Here is a 19,915-nt window from a genome sequence, read left to right as displayed (position 1 = left end):
CTTTTATTAGTGTAGATATTGTTTTTGTGATTAATCACTATGCTTTAATTATGTTCAATTTGTAAAAATGAAATTGGGGGTCACCACAACATGAGGAACTGTATTAAAGGGTCGCAGCATTAGGAAGGTTGAGAACCACTGTAATCTAGACTGTTTCATGAAAGAACAGGTACCTGTCATCAATAAGCAAGTACATCTTGTCCAGCAGCTGGAAGATGTATAAAGCACAGAGGGACTAATTGAGACTTCTTTCTTCTTTCAAATATAATAGATATTAACTGAGTGCCTACTAAATGCTAAAACCCAGTCAATGATAATGTTTATTACTCATTAGTAATTATCTCCCAACAAAAATTTGTGGGGACAATCTTCAAGTTTAATTCTAGCAACATTTTCCTGAAAATAAAAATGTTCTAGGCATTCTTCTGCCTATATAACCCATGGAACCTGAAAAAAAAATAATGGAGAAGAAACTGAGATGAATTAGAGGAAGGCAAATTAGAATCTCTCCAGTAAGCCTCATTCACGAAGTGGAACAGCAGACAGAATGGTCTCCACAATTTCAATTTTTATTTATTTTCTCTCTCTCTTTGCAAAGAACATATAGTTGACTTTATGTAAGTTAAGTGCACATAGAATGAGACTTAATATAGATTAGGCCATCTGCTTCATAACCATTGCTGTTTAGAGACAATTTTGAAACATACCATATTCCTGACACAAATCTCATATCTCAAGTCATTTTGTGATTCCATTCTCACAAAATGTCCTACAATGAATCAAGAAAAAAATTACATAACATTATATATATATTTAATGCACACACATATATTGCTTGCTATATTTAACCATAAGCACAATTGAATTGGAGAATGAGGATATAATGACTGTATAGAAGAAAAGTACTATATAAATCAGAGGCTATAAATGCACTACATATAAAACATCCCAGTGCAAATTTAAAATTTAATAACTTTGGATGAAGCTATGGGAGAAACAAATGGCAAGCATCATGTGAAAGTATATTTCATAGACTCTAATGTGAATATTTAATTCCCCTTTATCAGTACTTACTAGGTTCCCAGAAAGTAATGCATCATTGCCCTATGAGTTTCCATAAAAGCAATGGTCAATGTTAAAGTTACCTTTTTGTAGTTTGTAGCATTGCAATTGTCCAGGTCTCTAATGGTTACAATTTAGCCTTCTTCCAACATATTACTGTGTTAGTCACTCTGTTTTGAATATTTGACCATAGTGGACCATTGCATTTTCACATCAAATTATATGTTGACCAATTTTTTGCTATCTTATTTGCTTACACATATGGCAATGCATTTATTTGACCATTAGCAAAATTTCACTTTGCTTATCATGACATTATTTAGAAATTATACTAGAAGACAAAGCTGATCTTTATTGGTCCTAGTTCATGGTAAATTTTCATCAAGTCATTATTTTTTTCTTGAAATTTAAGCAGAAATTTAAATTATTCATGAATATTCACAAGTTTCTAGTAATTCTTCTGTTTTTGTTTAGTTTTTGTGTGCACTGTTATTCACTTTATACTAATCAATCTAATCCCATGACCAAAGCAAATCCCTATAGTGTACGCCTTTTAACCTAACATATGATGGTAAAGATTAAAATATTTTAGCAAGAGGAAACAAAAGAAAGATGTTTCTTTTGTCTTTCTAAATAAAACAATAAAAACATTATAAAGCCCACTTAACAGAGGTGTGAGTAGCATTATGAGAACAAACAAAAGAGGATGACATGCTCCAAGAGATTAGTAACAGAGGGAACTACTCAATACCTGAAAGCTAAAGAGATGATGGAAGGAAATAGAATGACCAGGGTCCACTGAGGGTAGAAAGTTTGGAAGAGGCCACTGTAGTCATGTGAGAATGTAGCTAATAGCAAAGATGTAACTTTGCTGAAGGAACAAGGAAGAAATAATCTTCTTCTGTCTCTCCTCACCCTCCTATGTCCTACTGGTGATTTTCATTGAATGAACCCAAATCAAAACCATCCAGCAAGGATATCTGGAGAATACAGTCTTCAAGGTTCATCCTCTTAGACATTGATCAAGGCAGAGAAGTTTGGCGAAGATTCTGGTAGGAATAAAAGAGAGGCTTACTTGCAGTTACAGGAATTATCTCTTCACCAGGGAGACCTCACATGGGTCGTGTCCTTTGAGCCACCTTCCTTCTAGTTTGCAGTTATTCTGTGCTTGGAGAACCTAAACAACACTATGCCTTCTGAGACTGACCCAGTCACAGAATGAGGGTCATAGAAGTGACCCATTTGTTAGCCTTGCTTAAATAAGAACATATGACATACTTTGCATAAATATACCTTTTTCAGGGTACACTATTATCCATTTCAAAAATTCTATATAATAAAAGCCTAATATGCTAAGTGTCCAACTGTTCAACCATTTGACCAGTCACTTCTGACCACCAGGAGACGGATGTTCTGACCAGTAGCTTAGCTTGCTGCTGGGGTTCAGCCAATGGGGACTGGGTAAGATTGGCCAGAAATGCCCTGGAGCCCTCCCGTGGTTCCTCCCCAGCACCAATCATGCACCGGTGGGATCCCTCGGCCTGGCCCGCACCCAATTGCAATCTGGGACCCCTCGGGGGATGTCAGAGAGCCAGTTTTGACCTGATCCCCGCAGGCCGGGCATGAATCCGTGTACTGGGCCTCTAGTGTATTCAAAAAAGGGTCCATTTTAGCTATTTTTCTTGGTGGAGATCCATTTTATCTTGTGTAACATCTTCAAGATCACCAATAGTAACTAGGCACTGTTATCTTGGCGACTCTAACCACGCCACCTTATACATTCCTTGAGTTTTAAAAGGTTGTTTTCCATGACCAATCAATGACCAATCATGCTAATCCTTGAAAATGCCTGACTATGCCATGCCAAGCAAATATCTCCCACACCCAGGATGAGTCACTGGTCTCTGGTCTTTGACTCATGTCCAGAAATACATGCTAATTGCTGAAATAGTGGTCAAGCAAATAAAAGTACCTAGTCCACCAATGCACACACAAGGCCTTCTGGGGGTGATGCTCAGAGACAAGTAGTCACAGACCATCAGATTCTCCTCGATGTTCTGAGAGGCAGCTTATTGGGATCTAACAGTACCAGACATCAGATTCTAATGAGGGATCCTGCCTTAAGTTGTTGTATATTTAAGCTTCATGATGAGGGGATGTACTAGCTTCTCCCCTAGAGTAATTGGCATATGTCAGAACCTGGATCTGTATCTCTGTTTCATTGTAATAATGGCTCATAGCGCACATCCACTCTCTGGTATGATCAGAGGTTAGTTTCAACTATACAACATGGCAGAACCAATTGGCATAGCTACCATTTCACACTTTATCAAAATGAACTGAACTCAGGTGTAGCCAGTTTCTGGAGGAGCATTCCAGGAAGCCACTCTATATGAAGTCAGTCTTAAGAAAAGTAACCCTCTACTCTTGTTTCTCTTTGTTCAACTTTTTGGATAAGGATATATATTTTTTGAATGCTTATGTTAAAAATGTTTAAACTACATTTTTACAAGTTCACAATATTTATATTTAAGCTGGTATTAATATTTTAACAATGTATATAAATATATAAAGCAATTATACTTATGTCATAATATAAAGATATTAAATCTATATAATACCATAATAATCATATGAACCTACAATAATCATGAGCCTACTTATGAATCTCAAAAACATTCATGCCTAAAGGATAGATTTTAGCTAATGGTTGAGCCCACACACAGCTCTTAATTGGAAACATAACTTAAGTCCGCAAAATCAATATTTTGCTATCATTTACTGAGGACCATCATTTTCTGTCAGTCAGTAATGATGTGGTTGCATCTCAGTGCTGTGTATGTTTTACAGTTGTATTCAATATTTTTATAAATTTGCTGTCAGTGTAAAGGATAAGCATCTTATAAGCAATTACTCTTCATGATAGAATTATAGCTATGACTTACATGTACTGATATAATAATAGTTGTTACCTGTTTAGGGATAGATACCTCTTACATGGCACTTGGTGATGATTGTGGAAAAGCCTGTGTTTTTTCTTTGTATCACTGGATGTGGTTATATCCATTCATTTCAGGATCACTGTGTCATTTATAAAACTTTAGGTTAAATACCCTATGAAATTAAGATTTAGGTAGAGTTAACACACAAACCCTGCTGTCATTCTTTCATTTAACCAATATTTATTGAGCTGATGTGAACAACTGTGTCAGTTTGCCTGGACCTCAGAGGTTGCCTGCAGTGCTAAAACCAGGTAAATTCCAGGCAAATTACAATGAGTTGGTCACGCTATGCACCTATTATGTGCCAGCCATATAAAAGTCCAACATACTACTGTCTCCTTCCACTAGAGCTATGTATTACAAGGAAGGAGACAAGAGTATGTTGGATTATGATGTGTTAATAATGATCTCATAGATCTGAAAAGGGCTTCTAATTTGGGTTAGGGTTGCCAGGAAGAGTTATTGGAAAGGGGAAATTTAAGAATTTAAGTAAAACATTAAAGAGGTGAGATAACAAACGTGCTACTCTCTGGGAGGAGAAGTAAGAGGCCCAAGAAACAGTAGTCAAAGTCCTTGAGGTAAAGTTGTATCTTGTGTGATCTAGGAACATCAAAGATGACAGCTTGGCATGACTCCAGTAACTGAGAAGGGTTACCCAGAGATGAAGTCAGAAGAGTAATGGGTCAGAAAATATTCATGCAAATGGATCATTGTAAGGACTTGGGCTTTGGACCCTATTGAGCAGAAATATAATATGCTTTCACTTAAATTTAAGAATTATTGTGTTGCAGGCTATGGGAAAGGAGCAAGAATTAAAAATTGAAATCTGATGGGAGGCTACTGTAATAATCCAAATGAAAGGTAATGATGGATTGAACCAGAGAGGTAAACTGAGAGGGGGTGGGAATTGGTCATATCCTGGACATATTCTGAAGGTAAAGTGGATAGTATTTCCTAAGGGGTTGGGTGTGATATATGGATGAAAAGGGAGTTAAAGATGACTGTAATATTTTGACCTAAGCAACTGATTTTGTTGCTTGTTATTGAAAAGGGGAAAATTGAGAAAAGTGGGGCTGCAGAGAATGGGGAACCCCAAAAGTGTAATTTGAGGCATATTATACTTTAAATGTCTGTGAGTCCTCCACATAGATATGTTGAATAAGCAGGTGGCTATGCAAATCTAGAGTTCAAGGGAAAGGGGTGAGCTTGTTAGTGCTTAAGACCATGAAGTCAAGTGAATGTGGAGATTAAAGAAAAGAGACATAGGCAGGACTGATCCCGGGGCACTGCAAATTATGGAGGTCTAGAAGAAAAAGAAAAAAGCTTCAGAGAAGTAGGAGGTAAGCTAGCAGTATATGTTTTCTAGGAAGAAAAGGAAATATTTGAAGGAAGAGAGGGACCGACTTTATTGCATGCTGCTGCTAAGTGGAGCAGGGGAAGAACTAAAGGTGGTTTCACAATGAGGAGGTCGGCTTAGTGATGTGAGGTCACTGGGGACTTTGAAAAGAGCAGTTTCAGTGGAAAAGCCTGGCTGAACTGAGCTCAGGAGGGAATGGGAGAAGATAAGGTGGAGAGAGGGAATATAGATAAAACTAGGAGTTCTGCTGAAAAGGGAACGTGAGAATGGAAGGCAGAAGCTTGACATAGAAGCTTGGTTAACACAGAGGGATTTTTCAGAGGAAGACAAAAACCATATGATTTCACTTATATGTACAATATAAAGAATAAAATAAATGAATAAACTAAATTGAAACGGATTCATCGATACAGAGAACAGACTAATGGTTACCAATGAGGAGGGAGGGGGTTGAGGGGCTGGGTATAAAAGGTCAAGGGGTTGATTGATAGTTACAGAATAGTCACAGGCTGTAAAGTGCAGCATAGGGAATATAGTCAATAATATTGCAATGACTATGCATGGTGCCAGGTGGGTGCTGGAATAGTGGATGAACACTTTACAAAATATGTGCTTGTCTAAACACTGTGCTGTACAAATACAAAATAATATTAAATGTAAACTGTAATTGAAAAATAAAATTAAAAAGAAAACATTTAAAAGTCAGAGACGCTCTAGCCGGTTTGGCTCAGTGATAGAGCATGGCCTGCAGACTGAAGGAAGGGTCCTGGGTTTGATTCCAGCTAAGGGCACATGCCCGGGTTTGGGGCTCAATCCCCAGTAGGGGGCATGCAGGAGGTGCTTCTAATTTGGTGCTTCTCCCGCATCAATGTTGTTCTCTCTCTCTCTCTCTCTCTCTCTCTCTCTCTCTCTCTCTCTCTCTCTCTCCCCCTTCCTCTTGGAAATCAATATATATATATATAGTCAGAGGCACTTTTTAAGATTGGAGAAACAATAGCTTAGGGATGGATTGCTGAGAAAAATTCAAAAAAGGGGAGGAAAGTTCATGGAGCAAGAGACAGAAGGAAGAATTCCTAAGCAAGATCCTTATGTAGGTGAGAGAACCCAAGTGTTGGGGCTGTTCGCCAGTCAGTGTTCTTAGAAGCAGGTAATAGAACCTACTCTAGTTTAAGGGAACAGGCACTTACAAGAGATATTAGGACATTCCCAGACTCTAGGAAGGACAGCAGAAACAATATTAAATTATAACATGGGCGTGACCCATCAGAGACCCACTGCCCCTGCTCTGAACCTGGGTGTGATGTCTGGAGCCATGGCTACTGTGACCCAAACAGAACTGGCCACCTCTGCCACTGTCCTCTGAGGGAGAATCTGTAGCACCTGCTCCACTGTTTGAAGCACCGTCTGATTGGGTGAGCTCCTGCAGCTTACACGTCTCAGTCGCTGGAGAGGACATAAAAGAGATGGACCTGTCTTCATGTGGGAAATTTCTCATACATAGGAAGAATCCGCAATGATAGCAAGTGGCATATCTCTCCTAGTGCCTTTCTTTCAAGGCTTAAAAATTTCTAGAATTTCTAAACAAGACAAAAGAGTTGAAAATGTATTCCTACAAGCCAATTACATATATATGTATATGTATATGTATATTTATATATTATATGTATATATATGTATATATATATATTATATGTATATGTATATATTGATATCTCTTTATATATGCATATACATGCACATGCATGTGCCTGCAGATTTGTGTTTCATATCTTCATAAGGCTTGCAATGGAATCGGCACTCACACATGAATGAGTAACAAAGCTTTAGTAAAATTGTATCCTATCATTCTATATTAAGGGAGTGGGGTGATTTTGGTTTAAAGTGAGCACGTTATGTTAAACGCACTTACAGATTCAGTGTTGGTGCTTGTTGGCTTACTTTACTGAACGATGATTCCTCTTCCTAGAGCAATAGGAAGGCTCTGTACACAGAGGAGTTACTTTGCACAAACGAATATATATATTAAAAAGGAGATTTTTGAAAACCTACATGCACCCTGAGCAATGGGAAATGTCTCATTTTATTCAGAAATCCTTCAACATAAAATTCCGTATTTATACTTCATTTCCATTTAAAGTCTCCATGCCAGCAACTGAATTAATATATTTGCATAATAGAATGTGTCTCTTTGGGATAATAAAACCTTATGTTTTATGTATTCAAACTTCTAAAGAGTCACCTTTTATCTTTTCCTCCTAGCCTAAAATAAAACTCTAATTAAAATAAAAGCATAGTCATGCACCATATAATGATGTTTCTGTCAACAACGGACCACATATACAATGGTGGTCTCACAAGATGAGGATGGAGCTGAATTTCCCGTAAGAAATGGAAGGAGATGTGGTGCAGGAGGATTTTTTTCTCTCTGCTGGAGTAACATCTGTGGGACTTGGCAACAGGTTCCCTCCCACTCGCAGCAGCTGGAGTTTGAGGGCAGAGATGACATCCCAGCCTGCCAATCTCTGACCTGTTTCAGCACAGAGGAGCCCGTCCCCCAACCCCACCCACGCAGAGGTGCTGCAGCCTCCTGATGTAGCTGCATGGTCCCCACAGAGCGTTGCTGTAAGTTCTTTGTGAGGACTAGGCCCCTGTACACGGACACAGGGCCATGGGAGCTTCCTTCGCAAGTATGAATACCTCTGCCACTCAGGTAGAAGCTTTCTGTGGTGGTGTGGGGCCAGCCTGCCCCTGTACCTTGGAAATATTTTCCGGCTATAATGATGTAAAGCAAAAGAAGTTTCATTTATTTCATCCATTCAAATCCAGAGAGAGTCCTTTGTGCGAGTTACAGTCAATAGAACAATATATATATCTATATATATAAAAGCCAAAGCTACCACCCGAACGTTCAACCATTCGAATGTTCAACTGTCCGACCAGTAGCTATGATGCACAATGACCACCAGGGGGAATGTGCTCAACACAGGAGCTGCTGAGCTGTAGTGACTTGGCAGCTGCAGTTCTCAGGTGATGCACCCGGAACTGGAAAGGAGAGAGCCTGATTCCAGGGTGTGTAACCTGATACCCGCCCTCTTGCATTCAGGACCCCTTGGGGGATGTCAAAGAGGCGGTTTCAGCCCCTTCCCTGCAGGCCAGCCAAGGGACCAACCACCTGTGCATGAATCTGTGCACCAGGCCTCTAGTGTGTAGTGTGTGTGTGTGTGTGTATGTGTATAAGCCTAATATGCAAAGTGTCCCCTCGGGAGTTCAATAGCTCACTATGAAGTGCGCTGACCACCAGGGGGTGGCGCAGAACAAAGGAAGGCCCTGGCCAGCAGCTGGAAGGAAGGCCCCAGCTGGTAGCTGGAAGGCCCTGATCAGCCCTGATCACCGGCCAGGCTTAGGGACCCTACCCATGCACAAATTTTGTGCACTAGGCCTCTAGTATATATTTCCAAAGTAAAAATATTGAGTCCTGCATTCTATGCCCTCGTTATGTTAAACACCCCTTTTTAATGAAAACCACAGACGTCCTTAGTCGGACCACTGCCTCAACATGCAGTAGTCAAGATCCCAATGCCACAACAGGCCCCTGTGTTCCTTTATCTCTCTATCTTAATTTCTTATTCCTACTGGTCCTCAGGCCACCTTTCATTCGCTCCTGACAGTCACTATTATGGTGACCTATGCCTTTCCCAGCCAGTTTCTTCTTCACATTTTCAATTAATTCAACCCACACCCCGGTTCATGGAGCAGTATTGACAGCTGTGATGTTTTATTTCTGACCCTGCCAAAAGGAAGCAGGGAGAAGGCTTGTGGGACTCTGTCTATAAAGTACACAATAGTGTATAGTAAGGCCCCAGCCTCCATATTCACTCACCGCTCACTCACTGACTCACTCAGAGCAACTTGCAGTTCTCTAGGCTCCACTCGTGGTAAGTGCCCTATACCGGTGTACCATTTTTTAACTTTTTTTTTGAGTGCATTTTTACTATACCTTTTCTATATTTAGATATGTTTCGATACTCAAATACTATTGTGCTGTAAATACTTGCAGTATTCAGCATGGTTACACCTCATATGGGTTGGTAGATTAGGAGCAATAGGCTAGAGCAGTGGTCGGCAAACTGCGGCTCGTGAGCCACATGCGGCTCTTTGGCCCCTTGAGTGTGGCTCTTCCTAAGCCTTAGGAGAACCCTAATTAAGTTAATAACAATGTACCTAGCTATATAGTTTAAGTTTAAAAACTTGGGTCTCAAAAGAAATTTCAATCGTTGTACTGTTTATATTTGTCTAGCCATTGGTCAGCAAACTCATTAGTCAACAGAGCCAAATATCAACAGTACTTCTTCAAAATAGACTCGCCCAGGCCGAAAACCGACCTCTGCGCATGGGCCATGAAGTTTCAATCGCACTGTATGTGCACCCACACGTGGTATCTTGTGGAAGAGCCACGCTCACGAGGCCAAAAAGCCGCATGTGGCTTGTGAGCGGAGCCGCAGTTTGCCCACCACGGGGCTAGACCATTGAGCCTAGGAGTGTCCCACCTCTCTTTGTGTAAGTGCACTCTGTGATGTTCACACAATGACAATTGCCTCATGAAGCATTTCTCAGAACGATTTCCCATCGTTAAGCCATGCGTGACTATAATTTGGGAGGATATTTATCATGATTTGAGAAGAGAATTTATCAGTTTATCAAATAAAATTTTGAAGGGTCAATATATTATTCTAGGTTCCTACTTCATTGTTAATGAGTTTTCTTTTGTAGATAAATTCACTCTGCTGCTTCAATTAATGCAAATATTTCTACGCAGAAGCACTTTGACACAGTATGATCAACGGAGTCAAATTAGCTCTGTAAATCACTGAGACCCGTGGCCCACACAGTGTGGAAGTAGTTTGAGCAGGTTTTAGATACTGTGGTAACCAGGCTCCACTGAGGAAGTTTCTGCGTCCAAAGATAAACCAACATCCACTTTCCCCTGCCGCCCAGGGTCTTTAAAGATATAGTTACACCCTAAACGGGGTCAGTGAATTACTTGGGGACAAAGCCTAAAGTAGCAGAGACAAATTTTTACTCCCAAAATGAACTCCTGGAGATAAACCACAGCAGAGAATTGGCTTAGACTGGATAAGAGCAACAAAACGTATCATTTGAATTATGGAAGTTTTCTAGCATCACTTAGTGCAGAAGGGAAACTAGGAAAACTTCGAAGGGCCAATGACCACTCAGAACTCTGAAAAGTATAGAGTCTACAAATTGGAGATATGTTTACCAGACATCTCTGTTTCTGTATCAGAGTAATAGGAGGCCCCTACCATCCCATTTTTTCCCAACTCCAGCTTCCACACACACACACACACACACACACACACACACCACAGATTTAGCCAATGAGACTTGTTTTTGTTAATATAGACTTGAATGTATAACCATATCTATATATATGAGTATCTTCAAAGAGATTAACCTGAGGATCCAACAGTTAAGGTTGGCTCTTTTGTAAAATTAGTAAATGATTCTTGCTGGATTGCTTTTGTCTGTTCATTTTTATCACAGTTTATTTATAATAAAGTTTAAATAACTGTGAGCAACTTTGCCAGGCCTTATGAATGCCAAAATGAAAAACGGAGGCATTAGAGTCAAAAGTTCCAGATATGAATCATGACTCCACTAGTTCATATTTAAGCAAGAGCCTTAATCTCTCTGTGTCTGAAATTCCTAATCTGAAACAGGGATAAAGATACCTCATCTTTGGTGTGGGCAGGAGATGAAATTGGGTTGTATATATAAAGTACCTGGAATGCCATAGGCAATAAATAAAAAGTTAATTATCTTCCATTTGGTCTGCCCTCTGAAGATGAAAATTATGGGGAGGTTATAAGAGAAGTAAAGAAACCATTTAATTGCAGTGCAAATTTTTCTTAAAAGAAGTATGATATGGAAGATTAAGAAGGTGAACACGAGTTAGAATGATCAATTTTCCCTGAGGAGAATTTCTTGATATATTTTTTTGATATAACAAAAGCCCATTCACTGATTCTGTACTTATTAGTCATCTCTCATGGTCAAGGATGTGCCAGAAGCTGGGGTTCCATAGAGTGAAGGACATTAAGGGCTCTGATTTTATGAGATCAAAGTCTGTCTAAAGGCCAGGCATCTGTCGCTTAAAGGTTGAAATCTTTCAGGTGAGCATTGGTTAATGCATAGGGCTTGTGTATACACTTACTTACTCCACACTATCCAACCCACCTCCCCAGTACACATTTTTTAAAAAATATGTTTTTATTGATTTCAGAGAGGAAGGGAGAGGGAGAGAGAGATAGAAACATCAATGATGAGAGAGAATCATTGATTGGCTGCCTCCTGCACACCCCAAAATGGGATCAAGCCCACAACCTGGGCATGTGCCCTTGACCGGAATCAAACCTGGGACCCTTCAGTCCACAGGCTGACACTCTATCCACTGAGCCAAATGGGCTAGGGCCACATAAACATTTTTTAATTAGAAAGAGAATCAAGACATCAAGTGCTGTGTATCAAGTATAGAGCTTTCTTTCAATAAATATCATATACATCATAAAATCATTGTATTGGGAGAAAGGAAGCGGCCATGGAATTAAGAAATGACTAGAATAAAAAAATACTAGTGAGAGTGCAAGCCAATGATAAAAAACAAGTGCCAGAATTAAATCAACACATTAATTTCTTCATCAAGATAATATTGTTACCAAAAAAAAAAAACAGAATAAAGAAAAAATTATCTAAACTAAACAGAGTTTATTTTGTCACAGCTCTTTGTCTCATTATGGACTGGTAGTGAAGACTGCAGATTCACAGTCCACCTGCTAATCCCATTTTGAGTAGCCTAGCCATAGAGGACAAGGGAATTTTAAGAGGAGAAGAGTGGTCACCCACGTAAAAATGCTGCATAATTCAGGTAAGCTGAAGGCTCAGAAAATGTTACTAAATTTGGCAGACAATGCCTGTCAACTTTACCTAGAACAGTTTGGAAAGAGAAGCAGTGTTGACAAGTTGTCTCATGAAAAGAATAAATCTGTTTGTCATTCACCTCTGTATCTTTAGCTACTTGCATAATGCCTGGTGACTAAAACACATGAATTACCTGACAAGTATTAATTGAGTGTGGTAGAAAAGAAGTGAGTGGGTAGAAAATGGAGAAACCAGCAACACACAAGTCACAATTTTGAGGATGTGACAGAGAACAGAATTATTTGAGTCCTCTCAATGTAAGCATTTCTGAGCATAGAGGTAACAGAGGAAGTGACTTGAGGTCATTCTTTGAAGTTGAAAAGGGAGTAAGGAAGTGAAGATGAAAATACTAGTTGAAAGAGTGAAGACGTAGAAAAGATAGAATAACAGAGTGAGGTAATTATGAAGCCATTACTATTCTGCACCTGTCATTTACTAAGAGGTTTAAGAGAAATGGCCAACCATGAGTTCCCATACCATCAGATAGTTTTGAAATACAATAACAGATTAAGTAGAATTATCATAATTTTACTAGTCAGAGAAAGAATCATGACCTCTTCAACCCCCACATACATGCACACCCCTACACTCAAACCCAGACTGCTAACCTAGAGTTGGTAGTGGCTCTAGAATAATTTTCTTCAAATACAACCTCAATTGAATAGAGCAAAGGGAAGGGGCAGACCTTGAACTCCAGATATTGTACTGATTCCACACAGAGCACAATGAATATGCAGGTGAGTATTCATAAGGCCTCATTACCTTCTGACTAATCTGTGTGTCCTATAATAAACCGCCTAACTAATTCTTGGGATATTTGAAGGATCCAAAGCTCAAGTTTCCAAACATAATTAATAAGGAAAATGGAGTTGGGAAATTAAGCCTTTATTTTTTTTCCATTTCCCATTATATTACAGGATGACAATGAAATGTGTTAATAGCACTCTAGAGCCAGACTGTTCAGTTTGAACCTTCAGGCTTACCCATGCATTAATTAGCCTTACGGGACCCTGGGAATGACTTAATCTATAAAAGCTCTATAAAAAAATGTGTGGTAATAGAAGTACCCACTTTGTAGGGTTGATGCAATTACTAAATGAGTTAATGCATGTAAACACTTAAAAAATGCCTGGCACATCGAACAAATTCAATAAAATATTTTCTATTAACATTGTGAACATATTACTATATAAAGTCAAACTGTTTCTAATTACCACTGCTTACCAATTCCCTGATCACCTCTAAATGCTTTGGGATTCTTTGTTTATATAAGTCATTTATACCTATTTGAGGTCATCCCAGAGCATAGTGTATTTCTTTATTTTTTAATCCCCCCATTTGATTTTTCTTAAGATATTGACATGGATGGAGTTTTCATTAAGAACCAGTTATTGGAGCTATGAAGTCTTCACCAACAACCTAGATTTCCATATTATCCCTATGTGCAGCAAAGCACTTTGTATCAGAATGCAATGAGATGAATTCACATGATTTTCCTAGTTTGATTTGCTTTTCTCCCAGAATGTTCTCTAAATTGACTTATTTGAATAACTAGAGGCCCAATGCATGAAATTCGTGTAAGGGCTCAGCCCTCACAGCCCCAGCTTTGTCCCAAAAGGTCATCCGGATGGTCGTTCCACTGTTAGGCCGTTCGGTCGATTTGCATATTATGTTTTTATTATTATAGATGGGTTTTGAAAGGGGCCTTTCAACATTACATGGTACAGGCATGAAAACAGCCAGGGTTTTTAAATTTTTAATCTCCTTTGCATTGTTTTCAGAAAGCAACATGGAGGGGAAGCACTGGTGGTGGGGTGGAGGCTGTGATAGAAGGCAATGAAGGCATGCTACAGTTTTCAGCTTAGACAAGCTATTTTTAGACTTTGCAGGAGGAAAACTCACTTGCAAAAAATCAAGAACTTCCCATAGATTTTATTCTGTTCTGTCATTTTAATTAAATGAAATCAATGCAGAACTGACCTGCAGAACTCAGAATCAAATATAACTACAGTCTTGGAGTGACAATATTGAGTAAGAATTACAGGTGAGGTAACTCTCCTGATCACAGAGCCTTCCTGAGAAGAGTACTGTGGGAAAAACAAAACAAAGTTCATGCGCTTTAAAATATTAATTAGTACTTTGACATTACTGAGACATGGTAACATTTTGCAAATGGAGCAAAAGTAGAGACAAGAAATAGGAAATGATTTACTTCAAGCCTCAAACCTATCCTATATAATAAAGAGGTAATATGCAAATTGACCATCACACCCTCACACAAGATGGCCGCCCCCATGTGTTCACAAGATGGCCACCACAAGATAGCTGGCAGGGGAGGGAAGTTGGGGGTGACCAGGCTGGCAGGAGAGCAGTTAGGTGTCAATCAGGCTGGCAGAGGAGTGGTTAGGGAGTGATCAGGCTGGCAGGCAGAAGCAGTTAGGGGCAATCAGACAGACAGGCAGGCAAGTGGTTGGGAGCCAGCAGGGATTAGGCCTAAACCGGCAGTCAGACATCCCCCGAGGGGTCCCAGATTGCAGAGGGTGCAGGCTGGGCTGAGGGACACCTCCCACCCCAGTTCCTGAATTTCGTGTACCTGGCCTCTAGTTTTATCTATAAAATGAGAACTAAATTCTTTTAACTCATTAACTTCAAAATTGTTTTTCATGAAATTTGCATTTAATTATTTTCAAAATCATTGCAAGTTCTTATATTCCCAGAATTGTTTGTTATTTTTTTATGCATACCTCAGCTACCAGGAGAATATTTTCTAGTGCTATTTTCAGGAACCATAATAAAATGGTATATTTTCTGAATGTTTGCATATCTTTTTACCATCTTCCATGTGGATGCCTATGACCAAATTTCTCTGAGCTTCTGTCTTTCAAAATTCTATAGGTAATGCTTTGCACATTTGTAGTGTTTAAGCATTCTGAATACGATTCCTGTGTTATGTTTTACTAACTGGATGCTTGAAAGATTATTTTTTCTTTTCCCTTAAATTTAAAAATTCACCAAGCTATAGATTTATGGTGTTGCCATTGTATCAATATTTAATAATACTTTTATGAGTTTTTTAATCTGGACACTCAAGCTTTTCATCAGCTCAGGAAAAAAAAAATGGTTTCAGTACATTTTTGAATAATGTTTCTCTTTCAATTGTCTTACTGATGCATCATTGTTCTAATTGTTTAATCTATGTATTTCTTACATGCTAAGAGAGTTTAAGTTTTTTTTTTTTGAAAACTTCTCTTGTTCTGTATTTTGCTGTTATGAAGATAAAAGTCCATTACTCTTGTTTTATAAATTTCACTCTCATTTTTTAAAATTCCTTTCAAACATAACCTCTAATTTCAACTCCTATCTCCTTATATCTTCTCCAACTTTGCATCATTTTTCAGTATATCAGCCAGATCTCCTCTCAAATTTTCATTGATTTCCTTGTGTAAATAATTTCCAGTGATCTGCTCTTCAGAGAAACATTCCTTGGTGGAAACATCTGGACAACATTTATTATTTTTCTTGTTCATTGTAATTTTCCTGGTGCCGCTTCCGGTTTCTGTTTACTTATCCTTGAATGGTGTGGGATCTAGTTAGCAGTTGGCACCACACAGGCTGATCGAGTGCCTCTTATCTCTCATTATTGCTTAGGTGAAAATGAGAAGTTTCTCTTCCTCACCTTCATCTTCTATGATAAGGCTGTTATGCCTGACAGTCACCCATTTATGTTAGTTAGTGGTAGGATCTTCTTCAGTTTGAATTTTCCAGTCCTCCGACATATCCTTTTAGGCGAGTGTAGGTGTTCACTGTCCAGAATGAACCGCTTCTAGTGTGGCTGTCTCCACCCCCAATTATGATGCTTTTATTAGCCTCTAAGCATCATAGACTCCTATGCCTACCTCCATCCTTCTAACATTTTGTCAGTGTTGCATAATGAGAGCTATAATCTGGGGGAAGTAACAAGAGGGTAGCTTATGTCTCCTTCTCCCCCATTCGCCATTTATATTAGTATTAGAGGCCTGATGCATGAAATTCGTGCAAGAGGCTTGGCCCTCACACCTGCAGCAGCTGCCTCGGCCCTCACAGCCCTGGGTTCATCCTGAAGGTCGTCCGGAAGGTCGTTTGGCTGTCTGGTCTAATTAGCATTTTACGCTTATATTATTATAGATGTTCTCACTATGTTAATTTATACTTGGGTTATCTCACAATACTACTATTTATTAATCACATTGCTAACATTGTTCTAGCTTTGCCATTGACAGTTCTCTCCATTAGGCTCTTGTGTCTCTTTAATATGTCTCCAAAATTTTGTTTATTTGAATACTTCTTTACTTTATGGCAATACAACATTCCCAAGGCTCATTTTGTATATTTCCAGCATCAACCCTAGAATCAGCCTTTTCTCCAAGGAGATCCAGTTCCTTTTATTGGAAAATGCTACTTGGAAACCAGGATACAGGTATTATGTATAATTTTTCTTTAAAACAAAAACAAATGAACTGATGTTTACTTCATGTCTATCTGAAATTCATGTCAGTTCATTCTCATCTTTTGATTTGCTCTTCAGCTAAGCTAGCAAAAATGATGCGAGGTATAGCTTCTATCTTAACATTTTCCAAAAGAATTTGATGTTTTACTATTTCATCCAATTCAATTGTTAACATTTTATACTGTGAGAATTTATTTGAACAAAATAACAAATTAAAAATGTTTACACAAACTGAAATTAAAACCTAAATTTTCACTTTGAAATATTAAACCAGCAGATGATATACTATTATTTATGACCATGTCTTTAAAATATTTTTCTTTCTTACTTTTGGAATAAAAGATCAGAAACAGAAGCTTTGAACTGTTAAGAAGAATGCTTTTCTGTTTTGCTTTAACTTTGGCATTTATAACCTGACAACTATATCACAAACTATAATACAGCGTTTTTGGTATTTCTTATAAAACTAGTAACAAAGTAATTCTTGGAATTAGACAATAAACTATAGGCTCCGGAGAAGGGAATTAAAGTGAAATTAGTAGAGAAATACTCGCTTCAAATGAAGTTTAGAAAAATACATGAAGTGAAATTCTAAGAAAAACCGTATAGTGTTTGGAACTTGGATACATTCCGAATCCGCAGGCAGACAGACGTATGTGTAACTTGGGGTCAGTTACTGATCTGCAATTTTCTTATTGAAATTGAAGAGAACTTCCCATCCAGCTTACTGCACAGTGTTTTTGTGAGATCAAATAACATAATGCTCATGAGGGCTATTTATAAAATGCAAAATGCTATACAAATGTAAATTACTTTTGTTAGTCTTATTGAATATGCATCATGGTATTATAAAAAGGAACTGGAAGTTTTTGACTATAGGGAAAATAGGAGATAATAAAGTGATTTTAAAGGTATGTCCAGGAAATTCACAGCTCATCTTTGTAATTCTAACAGTTAACATGGTATAGTATCAATCACAGTTAGTAAATGCCTGAATTAAAGTAAAGAACATGAAAAATTACAAATCTTCTCTTTCTTTCTCTACTGCCAGTATGGCTTATTTTGATGATCTTCCAACCAACTAGTTTCTCCGTGTATTCTAACCAATTAGGCTAAACAGTACTGCAGTAGTTATCTTTCTTTTTTTAAAATATATTTTATTGACTTTTTACAGAGAGGAAAGGAGAGGGATAGACAGTTAGAAACATCGATAAGAGAAAAACTTCAATTAGCTGCCTCCTGCACAACCCCAACTGGGGATGTGCCCACAACCAAGGTACATGCCCCCGACCAGAATCGAACCCAGGACCCTTCAGTCTGCAGGCCGACGCTCTATCCACTGAGCCAAACGAGTTAGGGCAGTGGTTATGTTTCTAAAGCCCAGAATTACAGTGCTATTCCATTGATCTGCAATAACCAATGCCTCCTTGTTGCTACAGAAAAAATATATAAAATTTTCAACATAACATGAAAACATCCACTTACCTTTCCATGTTTATTTTCACTCTTCCATCACAAAAAAATGATGCCTCAACTAAAATCAATTACTAATTTTTTTATGACTATACACTGCTTTTTCTTTCTCCTACTTAAAAATGATAGGTAGTATTTATCCCAAGCAAGTGACAAGTATGCATTTACCTATTGCTAAATAGTATTAAACCAACAATCATACATGAAAGAAAGGGAAAGGAAATTTGACTTAATATTTTCAAATTACAAACAGTTGTGTCCAGGAGTTACAATCGACTCAGAAGCAAAAAAAAAACAAAAACAAAAACATGAGTAATTACAGGTAAATTACCGGTTTAGATTCATAAGTTTATTGGGAATTTAAAGAAGAAAATTGCTGAATATTGAAAGGAAGTTTAAAAGAGTAAGCAAGGCTTGAAATGACTCTTGATTGATGACAGGAATATATCTGCATGCTATCTACATCCGAGTGAATACTCTCTTTGGAAGAAAACTTGCAAATTGATGGGTGAAATTATTATAGTGAAGAATATCCCCCAGTCTATTATTTATTCATTCTCTCATTTATTCATTAATTCAACACACATTTATTGAGCACCTTTTATGTGCCAGACACTATTCCCACCAGAGATAAGGCAGCAAACAAACAAGCCTCAGCACTCAAAGATTTCCATTGTAGTGGGGGCAGACACACTAAAATAAGAAACAAAAAGTTCTAATATGTCAGGTAGCAGTCAATGCTATGAAGAAAAATAGAGCTGAGGATGATCATATGAGAGTGATGCATGCAGGGCAGGGTGGTGGCTGTTCTGAACAGGGAAGTCTGGGAAGACCTTCCTGGTAGGTAGCCTCCCGGAGAGAGACCTGTGTACTTGAGGGAGTGAGTCTTGTGCACACCTGGGAGAGGGCCATGTAGAAGAGAGGAAGTGCCCAAACCCAGAGGCAGGAGCATGCTTGAATAGTTCTGGCCCAGTCATGAGAATGTAATTGCCGCAGAGAGAGCCAGGGAACACAGGGTTAGGAGATGAGGTCAAGATGAGGCTGTGAACACAGTCATCCAGGGCCTTGAGGCCAGCAGATGGACTTGGGAGGCTATTCTGGGCAAGACAGGATGTTAGTAATTGCCATTGAGCAGACAAGTAACACAAGCTGACCTGAGTTTAACTCAATCCCTCTGGCTGCTGCTGAGAATAGACCTTGGGAGGGACAAGGAGAAACCAGGGAGCAGTGAGGAAGACAGAGTAATATTCAGGTGAGGTAAGCGGGGTTGGCCTTGGACGGGCGCTACAGAGAAGGTGAGACATGCCTCTCAGTGGTGTTCTGCTGCCTTTGAGATAAAGCTGATATCCTTCACTTGGTCTAAAGTCCTGTGAGGTGCCATCCCTCCTTCTGTCGACACGTTTGCCAGCTTTTCTTGTTCCCATCACCCTCCACACTACATTTTTGTTTCTAATCAGTCTTTCAGTGCAGGATCTCTGTAGGGGTTGTTTCCTTTACCAACTATTCTTCCTATTTTTATTCACCTTTTAAATTTTAGTT

This window comes from Myotis daubentonii, chromosome 1 (assembly GCF_963259705.1).
Source record: "Myotis daubentonii chromosome 1, mMyoDau2.1, whole genome shotgun sequence".
NCBI classification, from domain to species: domain Eukaryota; kingdom Metazoa; phylum Chordata; class Mammalia; order Chiroptera; family Vespertilionidae; genus Myotis; species Myotis daubentonii.
This window is presented reverse-complemented; position numbering follows the sequence as displayed.